At 37.7% G+C, this 27,288-nt stretch overlaps 1 protein-coding gene across 1 annotated transcript in view; it reads right to left on the bottom strand.

Moving 5' to 3' along the window:
- The window catches only part of Asxl3 (additional sex combs like 3, transcriptional regulator), a 148,606-nt gene extending 126,051 nt beyond the window's left edge, over window positions 1–22,555 (bottom strand). The window contains exons 1-2 of the mRNA XM_023715678.1: window positions 22,490–22,555; window positions 21,330–21,332 (exon numbers count right to left, since the gene is read on the bottom strand). The gene's annotated coding sequence lies outside the window, so the exon portion shown is untranslated. The remainder of the gene's footprint in view (window positions 1–21,329; window positions 21,333–22,489) is intronic.
- Window positions 22,556–27,288: the final 4,733 nt, after the last annotated feature.

The following is a 27,288-nucleotide window of genomic DNA, read 5'->3' as shown; positions in this document are numbered from 1 at the left end:
TTATACAAGCTAACTTAAATTTTTTTTTACCTTCAATTTCCTCATCTTTAAAATGATGAGTTTAAAACAGGTGTTTTTATGGCTCTACTGGTTAATGTTTTAAAAGCAGCTAGTAATCGCCTGACTACAAGCTTTCTAAACTTCATTATGGTTGGGCGATCTATCCGATTACTTCCCTTATTTCCAGTGCCCTTTGCTCCTAAAAAACTACTAATTGCTTCTGCGGTCTCTAATGATCATGTCTGCAGCTCTGCAGGATAGCTTTGCCAGTCTATCACCACATTGCTTGAGGCCCTGCAACAGCTCCTGAGGGACTCTACCTTTATTAGTAATTCTTCAGGTTCTCTTTTGGGGTTCTGCCAGCCTTGAACATTCAGAAAAATTTCAGGGGTTTATTGATATGCTAGCCTTATATAATTTACAGAGTAGAACAAAATTTGAAGCTTAAAAAAATTCAAGAATTGGGTGAGTACATCCAGTCCTGAGAATTAGGACTCTAGTGAGAATATAAACTCCAGAAAAAGTCACATTTTAACAAGGATAATATTATTTGTTAGAGAGGAAGAAAGCCTACACAGAGCCTAAATGTTCAACAGAATATAGCTAAAGAAACAATCTTTTACCTAGGTGACCACAGTAAGAGAATAAAATTCTAAGTATAATCGTGCATATAATTATATATACTGGTAGTCTCTGAGAAGAAAAAGAAGAAATCAAAAGAAATCTGAAGCAACTACCACCAAATGTCCAAGACTGCTAATTCTAGCTTGTTCCTGTAGGTATATGGGCATTTTGCTGTATATTCTAAAATTTTAAAATTGACAATAATGATTTATTTTTATTGTTCTTTCACTTACAACTTGGCTTATCTCTAAGTCTATCAAATTCTCAATTTTCTTTTCATTAATGGTCAAATATATTTATGTAAACATGTAAGTAAAACTTTATTTACATGAAAAGTGAAAGGTACATTATTATAACCAGACATACACGTAATCCCAACATGCTGGGAGACGGAAGTGGTAGGACAGCAAGCGCAAGGCCCTGTGGGCCAGTGTAGCCAAGCTGTGGCTCAGTGTTTTAAAGGTGGTGGAGGTCTAGGCAGGCAGCTTGCTACCAGAGCACCATGGGTCTGATCCCAGTGACTAATCAGTAATATCTAAATACCTAGATGTCTAAATGCCTGCCTATCTGTCTATCCATCCATCTATCACCTAATGATCCACCAGGCTTTATTTCGTATCCTTTTGTGTGTGCACACATGCATGCTCATCTGTTCAGCGCTCCGGTTTGATACTCTTCTGCGGTACAAATGAGTGCATTTACTACATAAAAGTAAGGATGCTTTGTACGTAACATGACTGGGGGGTCTTTCCCATAGAACAGTTTTTGCTGAATATGCCACAGGATTTTGAAGGATTTTAGTACTCATTTAATGCTTTTAAAATATATATATGATATACTGTGTCACAATCTGAGTATTTATTACAGGAAAAATATGTGTATTTTACCTACTCAAATAGTAGAGTAATACAGAGATCACTGTAGAACAGATTCCAAAACTGAGTTCTTAGTTTGAATGGTGCTTTGAAAATGCTGCCAGTTACTGTCCAGTAAGAGTTCCCAGTGAATGGTCAGAGTAGCATTCTAGATTTTTACCAATCCACTCAGGGGTGGAGGCATTGAGCTCGCTGCAAGTAGACAGAGCAGCAGGAAGGAGCATGGGAGGACAGGGCAGAATGTCCAAGGCAACCACATGAACAGCTGCCATCTCCAGGGCGGTGTGCTCAAGAGAAAGAGTAGGGACCCGATTCCATGTCATGGTCGGTGACGTTCAGTACTGCAGATTAAATGCCACAGCAAACCACTTACGTTTTGTGCAAGACATGATGGTAAGCACTGGAGGGTTTTAATATGAAAAATGATCCTCATCTGACAGCAGGAGGAGATTTAAATGGAGACAGAAGATGCACTAACTGGGAGCCAGGGGGGCTGGTCTGCAGGGAAGTGGCTAAGGGCTCAAGCACTGCAATGATGGCAGGATAGAGATGCGCTAGGGGACACAGAGAGCCAAGAGTTAGGTGCACAATGAGAGAAGTCAGTAGGACAAAGACGCTGACTGGGCACGTGAGCTAACAACTAGGGGTGGTGTATATAAGACGGGCATCACCAAAGGAGGGATTAGAAACAATATGGTCAATTTGTCTCTAGCATTATTAATCTAAAGGTATGCACACAAACTGCACTCACACTGCATTCATTCCAGAACCAGGACTGGGCTGGAGGGAAACACTGGTGATCATCGGTATATAGGTGGTATTCAGACAGGCACGGCTGTGGAGTCATAGAAGAAGAAAAACACTACTCATTTGAATTTATTACATTCCAAACACCAGAAAATGATGTGAGAGAATATTCCTGAGACCAAAGAAATGAGGAAAAATCCTGCCAAAATGTCATAGTAATATTATAAAATTAGTCCTGGTAGGTGCACATGATTATTTTAGAAGCCAGAGTAAATTCTTGTATTCACAATAGATAAGCCTATAGAAAGGAAGTTATCTAGAGGATCTTTCAAGCAAGAATGCTTCATTTAATATTGTGTCCACAAAAGAATGTATACATGCTTCCAGAAAAGAAAAGCTTTATAAATATGTTTTACTTTTATCTTCGTGGACTTTAAAGAATGCCATATATCGCAATAAACTGGCTACTCTGCTCACCCTTACAGAAGAAATGGAAGATGCATGTGCAGCAATCTCAATGGAGACTTTGACTAAGGATGGCCCAGGAGCAGTTCACCATACCAATAACTGTTTGGGAGTGGATGGTCACTACTGTGAGCACCTTCTATAACTGTAGAGGCTAAAGGTAACTTGTGTTCATCTCATGAAGTCTCAATAAATTTAGTGTTAAAACATTTATTCAAGATTTTCTGTTGCTAAAGTATATATAGTTTTTTTTTCTATATGGACCATAGATTTCTCTTTAAAAAGTACTACAAGACAATTTCAGGTACCAAAAATAAATACATAAATAAAAATGAAGGTAAGACTACAACATTACTAAACATCTGCCAGTTTAAAGAAAAAAAGAAGGAAAATCATTTGCAACTCAAATTCCTTGAAATAGTTTGGATATTCTGTACATTTTCTTCTAGTCTTCTGTGGTTTTCCCTACTTTAAAGTTGCAATTTATGTAAACACATAATATTTAATTCCACATATACTCCTTTCTACTCTACTACAAAACACCACAAATATATCAAATGGTTAAAATATTCTTGATTTGTTTCGAGTCAGTGACCTTCAACTTGGCTGTATATTAGAATTTCTGGATTACTTTAAAAACAATGCAAATTTCAGGGTTAACTCCACACCTATTGAATAAAAATCTCTGGGTGGCACTCAAGCTTTTAACATTTCCTTAAATCTTCCCATGTAATTCTAATGTGTCGCCAATTCTGGGAACTCCTAGCATCACCAATACACGTTTAAATTACGTTCCCCACAACTGAAATAGCGCTGGGGTTTTTCTTAGTTTACATGGTGTCTTTCTCCTACAATCAAGAATACTTTCATGAAATAGTTTTGGGGCAAGAGGATTATCAAGGCATGAGTTTACTTAATGCTCTTTTGTGAATAATGCCAACTGACGTTTAATGATTGTTTTAGTTGATACCTTCACAGTGTTAAATGAGTTGTTTTAGTTCATACTTTCACAGTATTCGGAGTCCAGGCAAAGTGGATTGACTGATGTAGCAGATAAACTAAAAAAACATCTCTATGTACTGCCTTAATTAGCATTGCTATGATTACTGGTACACCGCTTACGCAAAGCCCTTCGTTAGTTTTGTTTACTGGAACATCCTTGTTCATGTCCTTACGATGCTTTAAAGATCATCTTTTTTTCTTACTGTTTTAGTAATGTAGACAACACTGTCAGTGTTTTTCTAGAAATATTGTCCTGATGAGTTCTCATTTAATGTTTTACTTTTTATATGTAAGCATATCATAAGCTTCATATGTCTATATTTTCTTTCCTACTTTTTTTTGATAGCATCTAAATGCGAAAAGCCATTTCCTTTCAAAGATGGACTTAAATGTTAGATTTGATTTTTTTTTAACTTTCCCCAATGGTATAAACTTTTTATCTTTAAATTTTCTAGCATGTTTATATCTTACTTAACATGAAACACAACTAGCACATTACATGTTCAATAAAAATTGATCATTTGCATTGGCTTTCTATGGGTCAGAAAGGAAGAGGTGGGTGGCGCTCCTCTGTCTATTACCTTATGTCTGATTCATCAACCTACTCCTCTGAAAAACTCTCTGATGCCACTCAATGAAATTCCTGCATCAGCAGAATGTCAAATGAATTCAGCTCAGAATTTTGCTGGCCATGGAAAAAGTTTTACCTTTAAATATTTGATAAAGGAAATGCCTAAAAATAACTATACCAACCACCACTGTTAAAGATGGCTTTCATGCTACAAGACAAATGCCAATTTCATTTAGCTTCCCCCACTCCCTTTGCCTCCCCTTTCTTTCCTTCTCTTTGTTTACTATGTCCCAAATGTACTTTTGGCAGTGATGTACCCCTCTTAGATGTATTAATAGATAAAACAATCTAATAAACATAGCTTTGTACAAAAAAAAGATTTTGCTATAAAATGCACTTTATTAAATTTGGTTATTTAGAATAGTGTCAAAAGAGAGGCCAGGGTGTTAGCTCAGCAGTCCAAAGTGCCTGCTTAGGAAAGCTTAGGCAAGTGCATAGAGACCACGATTGCATCCCTGGTACCACATACCATGCCAGCCCTATCCCTAGGGTGGCCTGAGCCGGCCACAAAAAAAAAAAAAAAAAAAAAAAAAAAAAAAAAAAAAAAAAGACTAGTGTCAAAATATATTTTCAAATTTCAGGTAAAACTACTAAGTAAAAATAAACTTTATTCTGCAAAATGCCCAAGTTTAAGGTTAGACAATCAAAATACTTGGGAAAAGAAGTACAGAGACAGCTGCATTTGGACATCCTTCTCTTCTACAAAGTTAGCATGCAGCACTTAAAAAGACCACATCTCAAAAATATCCAGATCGAAAAGAAATGTAATACACCTCATTCTTGTTTTAATTTCACCCTGAAGGAAATATGATTCATGAAAGAAATAAGGCAGAAGCAGGAACTGCAGAAATGCTCCTGTGTGCTACAGGCAACAGCAATACTCTTTCACATAGAGAAAAAACAAACAAGAAAACAGTAAACAGGGGACAGACACGATCAATGCAAAAGTTTAAACAATAAATAATGACTCAAGCTATTGGCTTTGAAGCTATAAAATTATACACATATGAATAACAAATTCCATTCCAAAAGTAATGTTACTAATGGGTAATATTTTTATTCCTTTTGTTTTATAGTGGTAAATATCTTAGGGAAAGAGCACATTTTGATGGCCCATGAGAAATATATATTCAGACACAAAAGATTATTTGGACATTATTTGACAGCAGTGTCAATGTTCTAACTGGGTGCAACATAGAGAAACTCCCCAGAGAACAAGTCCAGTAATGCAAAGTAGGAAAAATATGTTTAAAAAATTTGATTGAATGAAAGAGAACTGGTAGGCTAGCAGTTTGAGAAAAATTATGTTAAACCTATAGCCTTAATCAACTAACCAAATAGCAACTAATTAAATAATTGTTAAAATTATGAAAAAATATTTGGGAAGAGGAGAAATTTTTTGTCTTTCATGTTTTCTAATCTTGCTCAAAATAAAACTTAACATATCATGGCTTCTGGCTATTTGTCAAACATCTTAGTTGAGTAAACAAAACTCCAATCCACTCATTTAACTAGAATTAATATGCTGGAGGTTTTATATTGGCACTTACTTAAAGCTTTCAGGAAACAGTTCCTAGATGTACCTAATTGAAAAGTAAATCAATATTTCATTTAAGCTAAGTCAAGAGATCTGAAAATGCTGAATTCAACTATGAGTGCTATAAGCTACCAAGATAGCACTGACATTAAATATCATTACTACAAACGAGCTTTGCCTCTTTTTTTGAGGGGGTTAGAGGTTATTTGCTAAGGTACCAGTAGCATAATTATAACAGCATATTTTCTAGGATAACAATGGCAGCTTTAGTATATAGTACCTTCTTATTGAAAAATGTCAATTTATAAGCACAGAACCAACCTTCTATCTATCTATGCCTGAGACAAATCTATTGTGATGATGAGAGATAGTTAACAATCAATATAAAGAGGAAAACTACAACTATGGATCTCATTGTCAATCAAAGATAAAAACAATGATTTATTGAAATCTATACAAATTTCTCTTTAAGGGGAACACTTCATATCTTCCATCACAAACACTAGGTCTATGTGAAAGCATGAGGAACACAGGTTCCACAAAGAGAAATTCTGAAGGCACTTAAAAAAAACTTTTATGAACAATAAACACCTTGTATTTATCTTTAAATGTTATCTTTGCTAGAACAATTATGATCTGATTGGCTCATGCTCTGACCCTTAGGGAAGTTTTCTAAGATCCAATACTGGGTAACACTGTTTTATTTTCATTGCAAATAGTTAACAAATGTCAGAACAAGATACAAAATCAAGATGCTAAATCTGTACACCTCTTAAATGCTAAACATCTGCTAACCTTAAAACTATTCCTTTTGTCATTGGCTTGTTAAACTGAGTTTAAAGGAAACTGAAAGTTTTCAAAGTAAGCAGTACACTAATACATTCCTGTGTCTGCCATTTCCTCCTTGGCTTGTTCATTCCTTCTAAGAGGACTATTTTTCTTTCTTTTCTTCCACTGTTTTTTTCTTCAGCGTTTTCTCTGGGGACCTCCACTTCAAGCCTGACATTTGCCGGTGGCCCACTGTGATAAAAATTCTGAGCTTTGGATCAGTCTGTCTAGGCTCAAATGTCAGATCTTCCACTTATAACTGTGTACACTTAGGCTCATACCCAACTTCTCTCAGTATCAATTTCCTTGAAACAGCACCCATTTCTCACTATTACTGGGAGGATTAAATGAGCTCAATCCCCGGCTCTGCCAAAAAAAAAAAAAAAAAAAAAAAAGCAGAAAATTCTGGGCTCACTGTTTCACATTGATCACGCAGTGCATAAATCTTACTTTCCTGCCCTTTTGGCAAAATGATATTCAACAAATAGGTCTAATGATATTTACAGACACATACATCTGTGTTTCTTATTTCTTTATATTCTACTCTGTCTTAATAAGCTTCCTCTATGTTCAAGACTAGAAAATCTTTTTATTACACTGCAGGAAAATAAAACTGAAATCATAAAATAACCAAGGAAGGGCCTCAAAAGTCTAAGGAACATGTTGAAAATTGAAGAAATTCTGGCATATTCCTTGTAAAAAGAACACTTGAGTAGTTTCAGGAAAAGAAGAGGCAGTATTTATGCTGTAAAATTCTTTAAAAGTACAACTCAATTTGATTTTCAGTAGGAGAGTCAGAATAATGAAGTGCTTTCAGTGAAGATAAAGCAAAACACTCACCAGGAAAAAATCAGCCATCAGCCTCAGAAATATTTATTAATGCAGTCAGGCTACTCTGCTTAAAAGAGCCCCAAGCAAAAGGGTGAACAAGTAGACTAGAATTTCAGGAAGAACACATGGAGATACAGTCAGTGTTGACAGGAAAGAAGGCTCTGGAGATATAACAGAAAGAAAAATAAAATATGTCCATCTAATATTATAATTTTTATGACTAGATAATTTTGTGCTTAAAACATGGCCGTAGTTTACACAAGCTGTAATTCAAACAGAAATCAGGAAGCACACCCGAGCCTCCAGCATTTTCCCTTTCCAACAAGTCACGCTTTCTCAGTTTCCATGCTTGCCTACCCTGTCACGCTTACGAAACGGAAATAACGTATGTGAGCAACGTCTATCTGGAATTCACTCTCATAACCTTTGACTCAGTCATTCAGATCACACTGCCTGCCCTGCAAGTGTCCAGTTGCCCTCTCATGTCCACTAAACGTGACCTGGGGAATGAGTGACGCCTATGGGGCTCCATATGGGAACACCCTCGATGTCCATTGCACCCACATCACTAGCTGGTACCTACCCGGAAGGAATGAACGGAACCACTCCAACGCAATCCCAGCCACTCCTGCTAGTTCAAGCATTCGGTTCAGCATCACCTCATGACCAACACGAAAGCAGCTGAGGCTCTAATATAATCATCACGGAAAGTTGTCCCAAATCCTTCATTCGAGGAGGATCCTTCATACACACCAACGCTGTCTCCAAGCCATGTCGGGGTCTGAAACCAGACTGGAAAATATTATATATGTGTATATATGGTATAACTCCCAAAATCCACTCTTCTACTTCAGCATATTTATTTACAGCTGCTAAACCCATCCTCTACATATTGCCTTCTTAAGGTGAAAATACAAACATTCAAGAAAAGACCCTTTCCATGGCAGGATGTAAATGTAAAGCATATGAAGCCCTGATGCTGCCTGGTATGGTAGTTGAGGTGGTTCAAATGGCACCAACTTTGTCCTGAAGGGAAGAGAGAAAACACAACATTGCTATCCAAGGTTAATCTTCTAAACTTGATGGACAGGTTCAAACTTTTCTGATACTAATTTTTTTTAAAGACTTAGGTTCTTTTAGGAAGTAGAATAGCAATGGTAGATGAACTCTTGAAGCTCTTCACATCACTATCTCAATTGCACTGTCTGAAGCTCTAGTGATCACAAAGCTCTCAACCGACTGCCATTGTTCATCTAGGAGACAGGAATGGGAATCAGGACAGACAACAACTTTGAATGGTGGGGAAAGCATGAAATGCTCAACGGAGCTTCGAGAGCCATGGTGACAAAGATAATTTCAAACTTTTAAAGAATCAATTTTATCTCCTCTCTCCTTAGTACATAGGCTTTTTAGAAACAGCAGTAAGCATTGTCTACACTATTCAAAGTTTAGCCAAAGGTTTTAACTACTTCTGTGTTTTTGAATCCTTTAATACAGTACTGCACACACTATTTCTTTCTTGCCTTTCACTCTCACCTTAAATAATGCATCACTGACAACTACAAAGGTCAATCTCAACATTAAATGTTAACAAATTGCTCTATTTCCAGGATATGTTTAAAGTAAATTAAGATAACTCATTGGAGCATTATTTACCCTTAATTATTTTTGTACAAAGCAAACATCTATCTATAAAACTTCTCATTCTATACCATTCTATTTAAAGTTAATAGAATCCCATCTTCTCATCTCCATTTCACTTGCTCCACTGGCAAGATCCATTCCATCCTTGCCCCTTACATTCAGGTAATATCAAATGTAAGAACCTGGAAATGTACAACACCTGCTTATTGCCTCACCTGTCTACCTGGCATATACTTTTGCTCCCAACTCAATCGTTCTGTTGATGGCAAACATCCAGAAATTTTTAGACAGATGTAGACCTCAGATTGATACTAAACATAATACTCACTATGTTTTTCTTAACAACCTGTGCTAACTTCACTGCAACTCATAAACAATGACATGCCTCTCACTAAGGATCATGCAAAGACTGAATGACTCACCTAGGTCCAAAAGAAAACCTAAAATATGTTATATTAACATGGATAGGAATATAAAAATTAAAGCAACAATCTTTGCTTGTTTAGTTCAAATTTACATACTTCTTGGACCTTCAGAACACTACTGCTTTACCTCATAAAATTTGAGAGTCCTCATGTTTGACATAATCTTACTTGTTATATAACCTGAGATTGCAAACACAGAAAGGTAGTCGTATCAATATTCTGAAACCATCCCTTATGCACATATCCACTAGTAATGTAAATTCACTCAAATCTTTGCTTTGATGCCTATTTTGATCTAGGGACTGCAGCGGTGATGCAAACATGGGCAAGGCACTCTGTATCCCTAGCTATTTAGGAATTACTAGTTGAGTTGAAAGAAAAGCATGTTAAACAAGACAACTATCCTAACGAGGCAGTAAAAACTTTCCATGAAAAATAAAAGAAGGAATGATAGTTCCTCCAGGGTATTGTAGGGACAGTCTCTCACAGGAGGTGACCATCTAGTCTTAAATGATAAACAAGTATTGGGGTGAGAGTTATGGGAATAAGAACATCAGTAGCTGAAGTTATTTTCCATGCAACCTACAAGAATCCTGGAAAAACAGGGGCAAGGGAGATGGCTCAGTGGAATAAGTGCTTCCCTGGCAAGCACAAAGGCCAGAGTTCTATCCCTGGTTCTGCAAAAAAACAGAATCGCTGAGTCCAGTCTGTGTAGTGAGATCCTGTAGACCCTGTGCTAAATACATAAAAAAAGAATCCTGGAAAACAGTTCACTACTCAAAAATAAAATATATTCTATTATATGTTTATCAGAAAGCAAAGCTGTTTCGGTATAATGGAAAAATTCCTAACATACTATGTTTAATAAATATTGGACTGTGAGAATCTCAATGACAATACAAAATAACGCAGATTTTTGAAGGAATTACCTATTTCCTACATTTTTGTATATAAATGTAGACACTTCAGGGACAAGATATTTTTTCTCTGAAATTCCCTAAAATTTCAGTTTGTGTACTTAAAGCTTATAGTCAAATTTAAAAAAAAAATTAGATGACAGTTCAAAAATACAGGATTTTAAAGCATATATTATGCTCCAAAATATGTCATTTGGATGATAACAGGAGTGCTCTGTCAATGTATTGTATGTTAAAACATACTAGATTAGCAAGCAGGCAGCAAAGAAAATTCTACATTAAGATCATTTATTCAGGGGGCTGGGGAGATAGCTTAGGGGCATAAGCACCTGTCTCACAAGCGAAAGACTGTGAGTTGAATCTTTGGTGCAAAAAGAAAAAAAAAAAGAAAAGGAAAGGAAAGGAAAGGAAAGGAAAGGAAAGGAAAGGAAAGAAAAGAAAAGAAAAGAAAAGAAAAGAAAAGAAAAATGATTATACATTCAGAAGGCTACAGTGGGTAAAATGTGGGAGCTAGCTAGAGATACATACTCCCTGTTTACAAGTAAGATCCAAAAAGAAAAAAAATCCCACTTAATAAAGGATAATTTACTTGCTCTACACTGCACATCAGGAAAATCTCTGTCCAATATTGGGCACTGGAATGTTTCACAGTAAAGGCATCACAGGGGCTGCTTCATCCAGGTCAGTAGTTCTATGTCTTATCACAGCATCTGAATGAAAGCTAACTGAATCCTTGTGTCTCTTATGATGAAACTTTACGTACATGGTAGTACATATTATACATCTTCCACTGAAATATGAAACACTTGGCACCAGGATGTAACACACTGCTATAAAGTACCTCGCAATCCAAATTGGGCTCCACTCCATCGTGACTGCATCCAAAATGCTAACAAGGCAGCTAACAATGAAAACTCATAAATGAAGTATCTTACAATTGGCAGCATATTTTCTAACTTTTTCCAATTTTTTTTATCTTTACAATTGCGTTTTAATGCAAATAGAAGTTGTAACTCCCCGTCTTTCACTAGAAAGACTCCTTCAAAAAAGACAGATTGACTTATCCATGATAATATGCTTTGTTATGAGCAGAAATATGGTTAAAATTCAAACATCCACTCACTTTATAAGAGAATATCATGATTCAATTATATAAAGGGCACCACAGGGAAGAGAAGGATCAATGAAACATGAACTCTACCATTAGGGAGATTGCACTCAACCTCCAGAACATGTCTTTCAAGGGATTAGACGCACTCTTCCTCCCCGCTGTATGTCTCTGCAGACCACTGGGATGAGCGCTACCTTGGAGTAACTACAGCAAAACAGTGAGCTCCAAGGACTTCGCTATCTGGACATCCTGGTGCAGTGAGGCTGTGTCATAACTCCAACTACCTCTTAGGTACTGATGAGAGAAATCAACTTCTACGTGGAAATTAATCCAAAATTTCACTAGCACTATTATTGCAGACAACTCAATTATCTTCTCCAAACCTTTGTCTATTGATCTGTATTGATGTTTAGTGTTTAAGACCACATACACAAAATGTTGTAATTCCAAGTTAAACTTTATTTACATCTTAGCTTGAGTCCTAACATAGCAGGGGTTGCTTTGAATGATATATTTGTAATGGAAATTTGTGTTTAGATTAGTTCTAAAAACCATGTTTGACAGTTAGCAGAGTAATTAGAATAGTAATAATTTTTACTAGAAACCAGTCCAATCTTCTCTTTATCAAATATTTTAGTAATATGACAGAATGAGATACAAAACAATAAATTTATTTCAAATAACTAATGTTGCATCTTTAAAATGGTGATCCTCCAAAGAACTCTGATCCTGATTCAGACTTTGCCTTCTTGGAGTGAGGATACAGAGAATTCTAACATCAGATTTGCAAACCCTAACATTATATAAGTTACTATATTTCATGAAAACATGCTAGGGATGATCTATCCTGATCCTGAATTCAGGATATCCTGGCAAATTTGTGTATGTCTATTGCAAAAATAAAAAGACAAAACTGAAAATGTAACATTTTTAAACCACCCAGCAGGAATGCAATCAGTGGGCAAAAGGAATACCGATGGACAAGTTGCCACGATACGGATGGCAAATAATGAATTCTCTGACTACTCCTTGCTTAAAAAAGCATTCTCAAGGAAATGCTGATGCTGATTCTGAGACTATATCCACTTCCTCCTTTTGCTTCCTTTTCTTTCTATATTTATATCTCTTAAGAGAAAAAGCAGTATCCCACTACCTAAACCTAAACACAGGTTAAACAATACAATCTATTTTCATTCAGTTGTTTCCAAAAATGTAGAGATTACCAACCTCTAAAATTACCTTCTGGATTATCTACATTTTGTTAGCAATTCTGCTTTGACTGGTAATAGCCAATTCCCCAGAAGCAAGAATTTCAATCTGCAGATGCAAGATGAACAATAAAACAGCAATCGTCCTATTAAATTCTTGGATCTCCTATTACAGTACGTTTTGTGCCCTTATAAATTATCTTCCAAAACAAACAGTAAAAAAGAACATTGCAGAGATGTCCATAAATGCAAATCTTTACTGAAAATCATCTTCTTCACATTGAACAGCATAAAAATGCTCATGTAGCCTGATGTGGTGGCAAATTCCTGTAACCTCTGTACTTGGGTGGTTAAGGCTGGAGAAGTGTTGCAAATCTGAGGCCATCCTGGACTACATAGTGAGATCGTCTCTCTCTCTCTCTCTCTCTCTCTCTCTCTCTCTCTCTCACACACACACACACACACACACACACACACACACACAGAAAAGCTCATCTAAAGCTCTGCATCCTCAAACTCTAAGTGGCCCAGGAAAATACTGTTTTACCATTTTCCCTTATTTACAACTAAGCTATAAACTGAAAGAACTCCAATATATCTATCATTAAGCTAGACTTTAACCTAGCTGAACACCCATAAGACAATAATGAGCTACTACAGTGTATAATAGTATTTTGTACCTGGTATTTTTAAATCATAATAGTACTAGACTCAGGGTACAAGTGTATAAAAAGATTAGGAGCAGCTGGCTATAACATCAAACCCAGAGCCATCAAATTTCAAGTTTCCTTCCTTGCTACTCAATGAAAATTTTCATCTGCCTCCTTTGTTTTACCTGTAAAATGCGACCGTTAGAGTATTTACCCACATCATAGACTTTTATGTAATGTTCTTAGTATTCAGCCCAATATAAAGGATCAATACACTTCTGCATTCTTTTTTTTTATTGTCAAGCTCCTACATATTAATTTACTCGATATACTGCATGAGACACAGTACATCTTTGGCTATGCCAAGAAAATTGGTGAGTACAAAGATGTGAGCTACTTTCTTTAACATGATCTTACACATATGGTGGAAAGAGAGCACTTGCTAGTATGCAGGAATGTCACATACTGTATTTTATAAAGTATACCATTTGAGAATTTAGAAATTCCCAAGTATAAAAGTTAAAACAAACATTCACTTGGTTTAAGATCTGCTTCACCGAGGGCAAGGCACCTAATTAAGTAACAGAGATTGATCTAGAACCATACTTTAAATCCCAAAGCAAACAAAACGTTTTACTCATACATTAACTTAAATAACCTCTACAGACTCCAGAACATAGCATGTGCTTAAGAAATGCTAACTGAATAAATGCTTGCCTTCAACCTACCATGAGCCTCCCTGGACCTTAAATGTAAGGACTGAGTAGGCATTTAATAGGCTAACATTGTGTAATGACAGCCATAGCTCCATAAATTTAATTTCCCTAAAGTCCCCTAACTTCTTTTATGTCTCTCTAGTGTGACTCCAAAGCACCCTGGACACCGGCACCTGCACACTGAGATTGCTCAGGAGATGATTACTAACAGACGGAAGAGACTGGAGACCAAGACAACATCCTGCACCCACATAGCACAAGAGCCTATAAAACAAAGGAGTTGATCATCACTTGAAATTCAGACAGAACTCCAGCCAACAATTACCAATTTTATCTTTCTTGAGTATGTTCTTAGAGATTATTCAATATAGCTTTTAGGAAACCTGGCTCAACAAAATACCATGATTTTGATTCTTACTGAAAACACTATAAAAAGCAGTCCCCATGTCAGCATATCAACTATTTTGCATTTGAATTATGTTGTCAAGTTCAAAATAATGAAGCAAAATGAAAATCATTTAGGTGTGTGGCAATTAAAAGCATAAGCAATGAAATAAGAGGTGATGAGAAAAGCACCACTTAGGAAAAAATGAAATAAAATCAGCCCCATTAACTGCCTACTCCTCCCCAAAGATTTTCACCTGCAGAGGATACTTAGAAAGACTCATGCACAGTGAAATTTCATATCCATTTTGGTTCTATTTTTGCACTGAAATATTTATAGAGTGCTCAATGTTTCTGAAGTAAATTATACCTCGATCGTGGTAAAGCTGAAATCACTTAAATTACCTTTTTTGCTCAATTATTTGGAAGAATGGAGAAAGAAAGCTTGACAAAATAAAAAGATATATTAAGCAATGGCTATTTCATAGCTCTAATTGCATAGCTTAGTGGATATTGATACCTTGAGGGCTACCTGCAGTCACCACAGCTATTTTTACCAAAGGCTTCAAACAAAATCCAAATTGATTCATGTTGCATGAATATACACATTTTACTTGAACATGAAACTTCTTAAACCATGTATTCCATCGGTTTCTACTTGAGGAAGAACATGAAAACATTAGCAGTACAAAACCACAGTACTGTGTTGGGTGAATATTTCCAAAATAAATCAGATACTCAAAATTTTATAAACATTCTTATACTACACTATGAATTATAGACGTGTTCCAAATTCTGAATCACTGTTTTGGATTGAATGCTGTTGTCCTCCCAACATTCATACGTTGGGTTCTCAGCATTCCAATGTGATTCTTTTGGGGCCTTCAGGAAATGATTAAGGTTAAATGAGGTTTGGGTCCTGATTCAGTAGGATCAGCATCCTTGTAAGAGGTGACAGCAGACAGCAGAGCATACTGTCTCCTGAGGAAAGACTACGTGAGGACACAGAAGAGGGCTGCCAGCTACACACCACAAGGCAGGTGAGGTCACCAGAAACTGACTCTGTCAGACCCTCGTCAGGACCCTGGGAGCAAATACATTTCTGTCATCCATCCATGCCACCCAGTCTACGGCACCTTGTTATACTGCAACATGAGCAGACAGTCACTCTTAACATGACTTTGTTCTCAGAACCAGAGTCTGGCTCACACCCTTTACATTACTGTAAATGAGATGCTGTACTGAAAAGCATTTTGTCCCCATCAGCAATTCAGTCTTCTATCAACAATGTAATAACTAAATTAGGTATATGTGAATCACGTGTACACACACACACACACACACACACACACACATACACACATACACTCAACAAAACACCTTGGGGCTCTATTTTTCAAGTCATGAAAAAAAGATCAATGGGAGGTGGACTTCACAGTGAAAGGCAAATAATCATCTGTGGCCACAACATCACACGCTCCAGTATGAAGCCTTTACAACCACCTGAGTTGATGCTGGCTAGGGCTGTGAGGAAGAGCTGGAGTCTCCTTGCAAGGCTATTCCCGCATAACCATTCAGTCAGAAACTGCTTCCACAGTAATATCTAAGGGTACACTGCCTCAGAAATTACCTCTATTATTTTCATCACTGTGTAAAAAAAATAACTTTAACTTTAAAAAAGCTTACTTCAGGCTGGGAGATAGCTTGGCTGTCTCAGCACCTGCCTGGCAAGCACAAAGACCCGCTTTTGCTCTCTGGTACCGCATGCCATGCCGGCCCCAGCACCCAGAGTGAACCTAGGACAGGGAGATCACTATGAGCCTGAACTGTATAGCAAGACCCTATATCAAATAATTTTTTAAAAAAAGCTTTGAGACCAGGCATGATGGCACGTGGCTGTAATCCCAGCTCTTGGAAAGCTGTAAACAGACAGATCACTACGAGTCTGATCTAGTAGTGAGACCCCGAACACCCTGTAGACCCTTCCCTACAATACAAAAAAAAAGCTTAATTCATAAGTCATTCTTAAACAATTGTGCATATTCATATGTAAACTACCATTATATAGTTAATCAATGCTGTACTATTCAATTTAAAATGAATTTATTATATATATATAAAGCATTTAACGTCAACAAATATTTTCTATGACATAGTTTGGGAAAAACTAGATACATATGAGAATGACCACATCAAAAGTACAAAATTTCACCTAAACATAAAGTGTGATATATACTTTAATCATTCCAAGTTATAGGTGTCATATTATCAGAATGTTGTGGATTTCTCCAGACATGATTTTAAGAAAAAATAAAGTAACATACCTAATTTCATCTAGCTATCACGAAGCAAAAAACCTTACAGTATCTTTCGATTCATAATTTGTTAAATGTAATACTGACTCATAAATATTCTTTTTTTTTTTTTTTTTTTTTGGCGGAACTGGGGATTGAACTCAGACCCTTGCGCTTGCCAGGGAAGCACTTATTCCACTGAGCCATCTCCCCGGCCCTGGCTCATAAATATTCTGAGATATAAGAAATGCTTCTCTATAAATGTTTGTGGTGCCTTGAACAGAAAACAGATTTTAAAAGGGACAGACTGGAATACACAGAAAGCAAGTAGCATGGAGGAACTACAGATGACACTACCTATAAACCAACTGGCCAGGAGGGTTTGGGAGAACAGAGCTAAGAATTACTGTAATGGGGATTTCTAATCCAACTAACGATGACGAGTAAAACTTTATGTCAACCAAGAGCTAGATTAATCTGGAGGCTTGCTCATGCACATGTATACACACGTAAACATATGCAAATTGCTCTCTATTTCTGCTTAACAACACCATTGTCTCATACATTTCTCTCTCAGTAGCTGACTGTGCACACCATTGACACAATGAGAGAATTAGATGTTGACAAACGGCAGAGATGACACTGTGCGCTAACACGGTAATTCTGAAATGCCCCAACACAAACAAACTAGACCACCACTTCAGCATGAAAGAAGGGTTGTGAACATGGAAACTCCAGATAAGAACTGATTTTGTAATAAAAATTATTTGTGTTTCTTTCTTATCTCTAGACAAAACATTTCAGCAGCAAGAAAGAATCATCTCCTATAGCACTAATTAGTAATGTAAATCTTACCAAGAGCAACGCCAAGAAATTTTATTGTTTGTCACTATACATGGTAATAGAATTTCTGACATTTTATCCCTCTAAAAATGCAACATCTTTAATAGGCCAGGGTACAAAGCAGAGACACTAATTTCATATAACATCACAGAGATTGCAAAAGAGAAAACATAAAAAGACTTAAACCAGGACATAAAAACAAATTTATTCTAAGCATTATCAAAAATAAAAAAAAATCATTCATATGCCAAGAATTCAAAATCTAGGGCTGTCAAGTGAATGTTCCACATTGAAAAATCTAACATACATTATTCTGTATATTATAAGAAACACTAAACCCAACAGAGATTGTTTATAAAACTTTCTAAATGTCCCTACTGGGATATGTAAATATGGGCTGCTGCTCTGCAAAGAGTTCATCTAACAGATTTTTTATGGTAAGGCATATTAAAAACTACCTCATAAATACTGCCCTGTATCTAACCTAGCAGATTTCTTACTGCCTTGTGTGGTTGTGGTTTGTGTACATTTTTCTCTTTATTTTATGACCCTCTCAGCCTCATTAGAAACTACTCACCTATTATTAAGTAACATAAAAAGTATGTCAGAGTTCATGCCAAATGAATAACAAATATTTTGTAATGGTAATACTTGGTACATAAAAAGTGAGTCCTCACTGATGAGCGGTTGTTTTGCTCTAGCTGAGTAAACAAGGAAGGCTTACTCCATGACCCTGCAGCCCCTAGACTTGTCACATTAACAGAGCACTTATTCCTTTGAAAGCATCCCTTTAAAAATTCCACTAGACAGGGCAGAAATAAACATATCCTCTGGCATCAAAAATCCAACAATCCTTTTTGTAAAGGAATAAGTTCTGAGCAAGCAAATCAGAAGCAGAATTAAGATCCCCCGCAATCACCCAAAGCGTGGTAACCAGAGTTGCTCTTCTTTTTCTACATAAATGCTGCAGACAAGCACATTTTCTACGGCAGCAGACCAAGTCCCTGAAGAAGAGGGAATGTTTAGCTAAAGGGTCCACAAGAATATCAAATATCCAACTGCAAAAGCAGCAGACTGGAATATCCACATAATCCCCTCTAGCTAAGTAGCAGGGCTAGCTGATTGTACAGAAGAGTCTCATCATCTGCAAAACATTCCAAACAACTGCGAGTGATCCATTGTTGACAACCAATGCATGTGAAAGATTACAAGCCTAAAATCCTCAGTAGAGTGAAAGTACAGATGGATGAGATAATGTATACTATACAGTTATGTACATAAACCCTTCTTTCTTACCATACAAAAGGGAAATAAAATTTACCAAATATATTTTCACTCAGAGGAGAACCCGATTTAGCAAAATCATGTTAATGCCATATTAGTATTCTTCCAACAAAAACCATATACCCTGACAATGTATCATATTCAGTTATCTTTTTTAATCCACATAAAAATCACTTATTTCATTCTGATTTTTTTTCAGATAGATTTTATAATCACACTAATAATTCCATCAAGAACATGATGCTACACATAGGATATGGTTTACAGAAGTGGTCCACTTCTTATTTGTCCCCATAAAAATAAGTGCCACTTGAAAAGAAAAAAGTATAATGTCAAAACTTCTGTCTCAAAGTAACATCACATATACCTAATGTATTCAAATACCCACATTAGCTTTGCCAAAATTATCATGTAAGGTTTTCTTTGTAAGTTACAAAGTTAAAATAGTGGCTCTTACGGTACTGTATTTGAAAGTAAGCAATAGAACAATAAATTTACTTGTTCACAGATAATCTGCTAAGATATTCAGCATTCATATACTTAGTAGAACTCCCTCAAAATAGGCTCATTTTCAACTAAAAACAACTCCTGAATAAGATGTAAAATACAATCCATTATGTTCAGAAGCTTCAACGACTGAACGCAAGCCAGACATCACCCAGCACCAGTGAATTATCATCTTGAGAAAGATCATTACTGAACAATACACTCTACTATATACTGACTATCTACCAAGTGCCAGGAGTCGTAGGTACAAGATGCTTCCCTTCAAGAGCTCACAGACACCAGAGAAGACAGACAAGAGCAAACTTACAGTATGGCAAGGCAAATGCAAAAGAGGACATGGCTGGCACATGGGGAATAAGAACCCACATGGCATGTGACATGAATGGCTTTGCATCAACTGCAGAGTGAAAAGGTTATGGATACAGACTCTGTCATCTCGTTCCTAGAAATGCTATGTAGAGTGGTACCCTGTTTGGGGAAGGACTGTTGGCATTATCTGTTTTCCAGAGACCAGAGGGTCACGGCCACATCAGTAACTTCGCAATCACTTCCCTGTATTTTATCAGGCAATAGGCATTTCTTGAAAAACATATCAATAATAAATACCTAGAAATTCCTCCTGTTTGACCTTTTTTTCTTTTTTTGCAGAATCAGGGATTGCTGTTTGACCTGATGATGGAATTTCTACACTTAATAAAAATATATACAGTTACAGCTCATTTATTCAGCAACCTTAAATATTTGGAAAACATGTAAGAACTTGAAAAGTATGAAAATGGTACATGAAGTCAGCACGCGAACATCAGCATCTGCTACCTAAAACAACATTCATCACATACATGACTGTCTCTAAACTCACTGAAAATATAAACATGTTTCTTTCATATGTGATTCTAATAAGCAAACTAGAGTTAGAACACCAGGAAAGCATGGGCACAGATACGTGGACTGCAGCAAACCGCAGCTGAGAAGAAGTCAGGGAGAAAAGAAACAGTCAAAAGAAATGAAAACACAATACATAAGACTGCAGCCACTCAGTGCAGACCTAATTTTATAAAAGATAATCCTAAAAGAATGGTAGTGTCCTTTCTTTTGCGTTTTTCCTCTCCTGTTCAACTTGATAACTGCTTTAATAAGCAGGGCTTTAAATATTATAGTGGTCCATTCAGGTTTTTTACCTTTTAAGGTGCTACTGAGAGCTGTGCCAGGAATTTTACACCTCAAGCTGCATACCAGCTGAGAGCAGCAGAGCCAGCCCTGCGCAGGCGGCTAAGCTAGCGACCCAAGTCTGAACACCTACATCTGGAAGATGCGTCTAACCCATCACGTCTGTATCAGCACACGCTGGCACGGAGCACACAGCAACAGGAACTGCTACAGGTTTACTCGCTTTTTCGCCTTGTCTCTAAATGGCATAAACCTTTTCAGGGTTATTGATGGATGGCAAGGACAAAGTGATTTCAAGTTTTCCACGTTTGGTTCCCTAGCTCTTGGTGCTGACCTCTGACTCTGAACAAGACTACCTCAGTCAGGGCTCTGAAGCACTGTCAGCAACAAACCTGAGGTTGCTCCCACCGCGATGTGAGGGCATAATGCCTGCCACACAGTGCAGTGACAATCTCAGGCCTCATACAGAGAAGGTAGAAACAGTGTCTCCAACACGGATGAAATTCTGAGCACCAGTGCCTTGTATCCCCCTAAACTGTGATGGCCCTGGATCTAACCTACAAAGCACACATTTTAATCAGCTAGAGGATCCTGCTATTCATACATTAAAAAAATGTATAGAAAGTATAGGTGGAACACTTTCTTTAGAAAAATTTGGCCCCTGGAGAATATTCATTTCTCCATATCAAAAAAACACTCAAAAGATGGCTCAGCAGACTTTACTTTGTAAAGATAATGTTGCAGCCAGCAACTCCCCACAAAATGCACATGGTATCACGTGAGGAATGGCATGCACCTGTGGTGTTAGCATCACCGTGTTAGGCTAGAATTCATCTCTGGTTTCCTTCATTGAATAGTATTGCTACACAGCCCTGAGCTGCTGGCCAAGCCAAATCAGTAACGCTAATACAGAAATAAACACAAAGGAACATCATGAATAAGCAAAATGTGGTACACCCATGAATGGAATATTGGTAGGCAATAAAAAGGTACAGAGTTCTGACAGAGGCAACATGAGTGAACCTTGAAAGAAATTACACTAAGTGGAAAAAAAGCCCAAGGCTGCATTTATATGAATTTTATTTATATACAATACCCAGAAGAGCAAATCCATAGAAGCCATAAAGATTAGTGCTTGCCAGAAGCCAGGAGAGTGGGGAAGGAGAGCGCTTGCTAATGGGTCTGAAGTTTATTTTGGGTAATGAAAATGTTCTAAAAATAGACAGCGGTGGAGACCACACAACTGAGAAAATATGAAATAAACTACTAAACTGTGTACTTTACTTTAACAGGAGGAATGTTATAATAGGTGAATCCTCGTGCAATAAAGCTTTTACTTGAAAAGGGGAGGTAGAAGGCCCAGCAGCTGATAAAAGTTACTCTGAGGAAGAGCTCGTAAAGCAGGGACCAGACCTGGAGCCAGGTTTGCTGATGCCTTAAACTTCACTAGCATCCACTTACCTTTGGGTATTGCGGTCCCTCTCTGCTTAATTTCAGAAACACAGAATCTTCGTACAAGAAACAAAAACAGGTCTAACTCAAGAAGGGCTAAGTCACAAAACGCTGCTCTTGTTCACAAAGCAAAATTCATTCTGCACCAATGTAGCTAATGTAATTTGTCAACAGGCAGTTCCAAGGAAGTCTTAGGTCACCCAAATGCTTTGCAATCACAAAAGCATTTGGAAATAGTTACGTAATTCATAATGGACTACAGTATCAAAATCTACGTATACCTATCACTTTGTACCTAGTACAAACTATTAATTAAAACAGGAAAAGTTTTAAACAGGAATACTGACCTTGTTTCTTTTAATCCTTCTTTCTGAATGACTTCCAGTATCTGCTTTGCTGTCATTGGTGAGTTGGGGTGTTTTTCTAGTGCCTACAAATAAACATAAGATTTCTAGATTATCACGTGGAAGTACACAAAATGAAAATTTGTGTGAATCATGCAATAATTGCTTAAAGTTTTAAAGGGGAAGGGACTTTTATGTCAAAATAAGTTCTCCTCACATAGCTAAGATGTCCAAAGGGAAAATTTAATATTTTTCTGGGCTTCTAAAACAGCAATTTGTACAGGGGACATCCTTCAAAAAATGTCAAAGGTTTATACACACACCAAAAAAAGGAAATGTGGCACCTAATGAAAACAAATCCATATATTTGATATATATATATAAATATAAATATATCTATAGTTTTATTTATTCAAATAATTACTAGTATTTGGTAGGCAAAGACTAATCTTCAGGCTGTTAAAGTGTCTCCTCAGTTCTCAAAACTTTGGAAACATGGTGCCTGGATGGTACCAGTAACACAGAACAAAATGCTGGTCAAAAAGAACCTCACAATATTTATAGTTCGATCACCACATTTGTATTTTTAAAAATGAAAAACAAAATAAAATCTTCAATGCTAAGATACTGAAAGAATACAGAAGCCAAGGTCAGTTGCTGCTGTGTGTTTTCCAGTTCAGCTCAGTTTCCTTTGCCTTTTCCAATTAATTTTAAGGAAATCCTTTCCACTTTCTATTCAGCCCATTTCAGTTTTATAAATTCAGTCCCATTTTCGTTCTCTCCTCTTCTGCCCTACTTGTTCTTTGGGGTAGGGGTTTTTCTTAAACAGAGGGTATGGCAATCTATGAGTCGACTGTTTCCACAGGCAGGAGACTATCAGCCCTGGTAATCAAGTCCTTTTGTATAAACAGGAACTTAGCTCTATGCAACAGAAGCAATCAACAGCAAAGCCCTCACATGGACCTCAGGGACCATCTCTGGGTGTAAGAAACAAGTCTATACACCTCTTCAAAGGACCTCCTTTCTCTGGGGAGATGACACCTAATTAAAGATCTTATAATGGAGCTTTCAGCACAAGTCATGGCCCCATTCCACATGGTTCTAATGTTCTTACCCATGCTTATTTACTAGAAGGACCATAATTATTAAGAATTAAAGGGGTTACCTGGAAGGCTTCCCAATCTGTTGAACACAGCTCCATGATCTCGTCTATGATCAATGGTTAACTGTCAACTAGCTCACTAGCAAAGGTTCCACCTGTCGTGGTCCTCCAATGAGGTGCGTACAGCCTGTCCTTCAACCTCAGGCTGTGCCCTAGGCCCCCCATTCCATTTCATGGGCTATTTCCCCATTTTCTCAACCTTAATCAGTCCCTCACTCATGGTTATCAAGTTCCTTATGAATACAGAAATAGGAGTCACACTAGAAAGAGTGTGTGGCAACATGTATGTCCACAGGGAAGAAGGAAAATGGTCCTCACAGAGGACGAGACTGGAGAGCTGAACTGAAAACTCGGAAAGGGGATAAAAGAAACAGGCAAAGCTGTATGGGGAAAAGGAGTCAAGGCAAAAAATATTGGAAAAAAGGCAACAAGGAAACTGTTTAATAGAGCTGAAAGGGGGAAAAAAGTTTATCACATAGAAAGGGGGATAGAAATAGACATGAAAACAAAAAAGAGCTGACAGAATATTTTAAAAAAGAAACTGTAAGTAGAACAGTATATAATGATGAGTTACAGGAAGGAGATGTTGTGATCACATGGTCTACACAGACGGTGGGCATCGCCCCAGATGAGCGGCAATGCTGGAAACACTCATGGTCTCTCATAAAAGATATGGGCAGAAGGCCGATAGACACAGACAGACACCACGCAGGCAAGGATGGGGGACAGGAGAGGAAAGGCACAGGTTTGAGGGAGGAGGGTGCACAGGAGAGGTAGGTAAGAAAGGAAGAAAATTGAGCTGAACTGGGAGTGTCTAAAAGCAAACTGGTTCACTCCAGAAAGGGCCGAAGAGGAAACTCCAATGTCTGGGCAGTGTTTTAACAGAAATTTGGGTACACTCAAAAGCGGGGTTACTCACTGTGGAGGATTCCCTGTTTCTCTTCCTGAGTACAGGCCCCTCAGCACACCTGGACAGCTCCTCCCAGCAATTGAGAGAATTTGGATAGCCCTGTCCCCTTCTCTATGACATCACATCCTACTCTACAAAGGAAGTAAAAGTGCCAAGAATTACATCAGGAAGCAGAAGAGAGGCAGGAAGGAAATGATGAAGCCACACAGAGCACCAGAAGCCACCCTCAGTTCCTGCAAGACAGAGAAAGGAGACAGAGAAGGAGAGGTTCCTAGGTATGAGCGTGCTTTACTGAGCTCTAGCTTTGTACACATCAGTAGGACAAAAGATAGAGAGAAATTACCATCATTGAACAAAAAATTGATATCATCAAAACAATAGGACACAAGGTGGAGGCATGAATCAGGCTCCCAGGCATTCACACTCCAAACGCGAGAGTGGGGGAAACCCTCAGTTGGTAGAGCACAGCGGCACCATAAGCGCACGGCCTAAGCGGGAGCCTTGGCAATGGCCATGGCCGCAACAGGCTGCTGGGGATGAGGCATTACTTGACCTTGGACTTGTCTGGACTTTTTACCCATTTCTGCAAGATGTCTTATTTTTACACAAGCAATTCTATCTTTCCACACATAAACTGGCTTCTGCTTTCACACACTGAAGTTCCTTTTATCCATGTAGCATGCAAATACCTATAAATGTTTCTCTCAAGTATTTTTTTATGCTTACACTTTGATTCATCTGAAACTTGTATTTTTTGTACCCAGCTAAGGTACTGACCTAGACCCCAATTTCCCACTTATAAGCCACATTTCTCTAACAGTATTATGTTCCATAAGCCACATGTGGCAGTAAAGCATCCTCGACCACATACATATAAAAACACCAAATATAAGTATTAAATGAGACTATACTAAATACTTCCAAAACATGAAACCAATATATAAATGTGGGAACCCAAAGTGGAAACACACACACCACTGCTTCTGTTGAGCTGCGGATGAGACGTGAGAACATCCAGACTGCTCCCTCTAATGGCTGCAGGCACATCTGCAAGCGCGGAGGGCCTACAAGCTGCAAGCCACGCTTGCTGGGGCCTCTCCGGAGGTCCCTAAGGCACCCCTGGTCATTCGGTCAACTGCTCTGTGAGCATTACACTGCTGTAACTGCCATGACACGGACAGATACTGCGCTCTCCGGGCAGGACACTGCTCTCATCCTGCCTTCTCGGGATTCTAATTACTCACTTTGTGTTGACAGATGTAATTGAGATTGGATTTGAATGAAACACTTAATCAAATTTGGAAGGAACTTACACACATTATTCCACTTAAGATCTATTTTAAAATCTGAAATAATCTTTTTATAGGTTTATACTTTTCAGTTGCAGTTATAAACTTTTTCTGTAATTTTTCATATTTTATTACTAGTGTGCTCAATAACCACTAGATTCTGATAGTTATCTATACAAACAACTAATTAAATTCTTAGACATTCTGATTATACACAAGAACCATTCTTTTCACAAATAAGATAATTTGGTCTCCTTTCTAAGGTATGTTTTATATTATTTACTTGGACTAAAATGTGATCTTTTCTATTCTATTTCAATTTTATTCTTAATTTCATGCTATTTCACAACAGAACAGACCTCCCTTAAAACTGCCATTGCCATGTTTTCCTGGAGGTAATTGTAGCTAGAATTGTTTTCAGACCAGGATGGCTATGCAGTACAGGCTGTCCTGCCTCAGCCTCCTAAGTGTTAGGACTACTGGCATGTGCTGCCACAGCTGGCTGTACCTAGAATCAAGAGAATGAGTGCTGCCAGGAGAAAAACGTAATTAGAGACCAGCGGCCAGACACCACTGTCTCTTCTATACAAATCAGCCTGTCCAAGTGCTCAGTCATAACATAAAATGTCCTTTCTTTCTTTGCACAGCAGATTGTTCTCGCATGTCAGAGCTGCATTCATGATCGTCCTTAGCTCTCTCTAGAGGGGCCTTGTCTCTCCCTGCACCTTTCCGTTCTCAGCTACTTTCTTTCTTTGGCATTGTTATTCAGGAAAGGTATCAAATTCAACACTGTTCTCTAAAAGAGAATAATCAGGGACACAAGGGACACAGAACATCAGCACCTTTCCAGTGAAGGATCTTTTATTTTTCACAGGAGGTGAACTAGTGTGCAGAACTGGCAAACGCCAAGGTCGGATTTCACCTCCTTGCCTGGCGGTATGAGACCCTAAAACGTCCAGATTCATGCAAATCAGAGGCAGTGCAGTCTCATCCCAGAAATTTCCTTCTGAGGACTTCTCCATGCCTCAGTCCCCGAAGGACAGCAACACATGCCAGGAACAGCAGTGATGGGGCAGTGCCAAACCACTAGGGCCCAAGCCGTCATGCAGAGAGGGCCTTTCGAAGGCTTACATTCACTCTTTGAGTACTTGTCAAAGCTGAGAACACAGGCTCAGATATCTTAAAGGCTTACTCAAGAATTCCTTCATGCCTTTCAAACAGAAAACTCATTTTAAGTGTCCTTTAAGATAAATACAATAGACCAGTGTTCAGTTGAAGGTTAAAGTTTTGGCCTTTCGAGGCTTAAATAAAACTTTCTGAGAATGACTCTTTGATTGCAAAAACAAAAAAAGGCAAAAACAAGAAAAAATTCTCCACAATTTAAAAATCATTTTAGTGTTTACATTTGCAGAAGCCTAAATGGGTATTAATGACCAGACTT

This window comes from Octodon degus, unplaced genomic scaffold, assembly GCF_000260255.1.
Source record: "Octodon degus isolate 3935 unplaced genomic scaffold, OctDeg1.0 scaffold00003, whole genome shotgun sequence".
Lineage (NCBI taxonomy): Eukaryota > Metazoa > Chordata > Mammalia > Rodentia > Octodontidae > Octodon > Octodon degus.
Note: the sequence above shows the minus strand (reverse complement) of the source record. Positions and strands in the feature narration are given on the sequence as shown.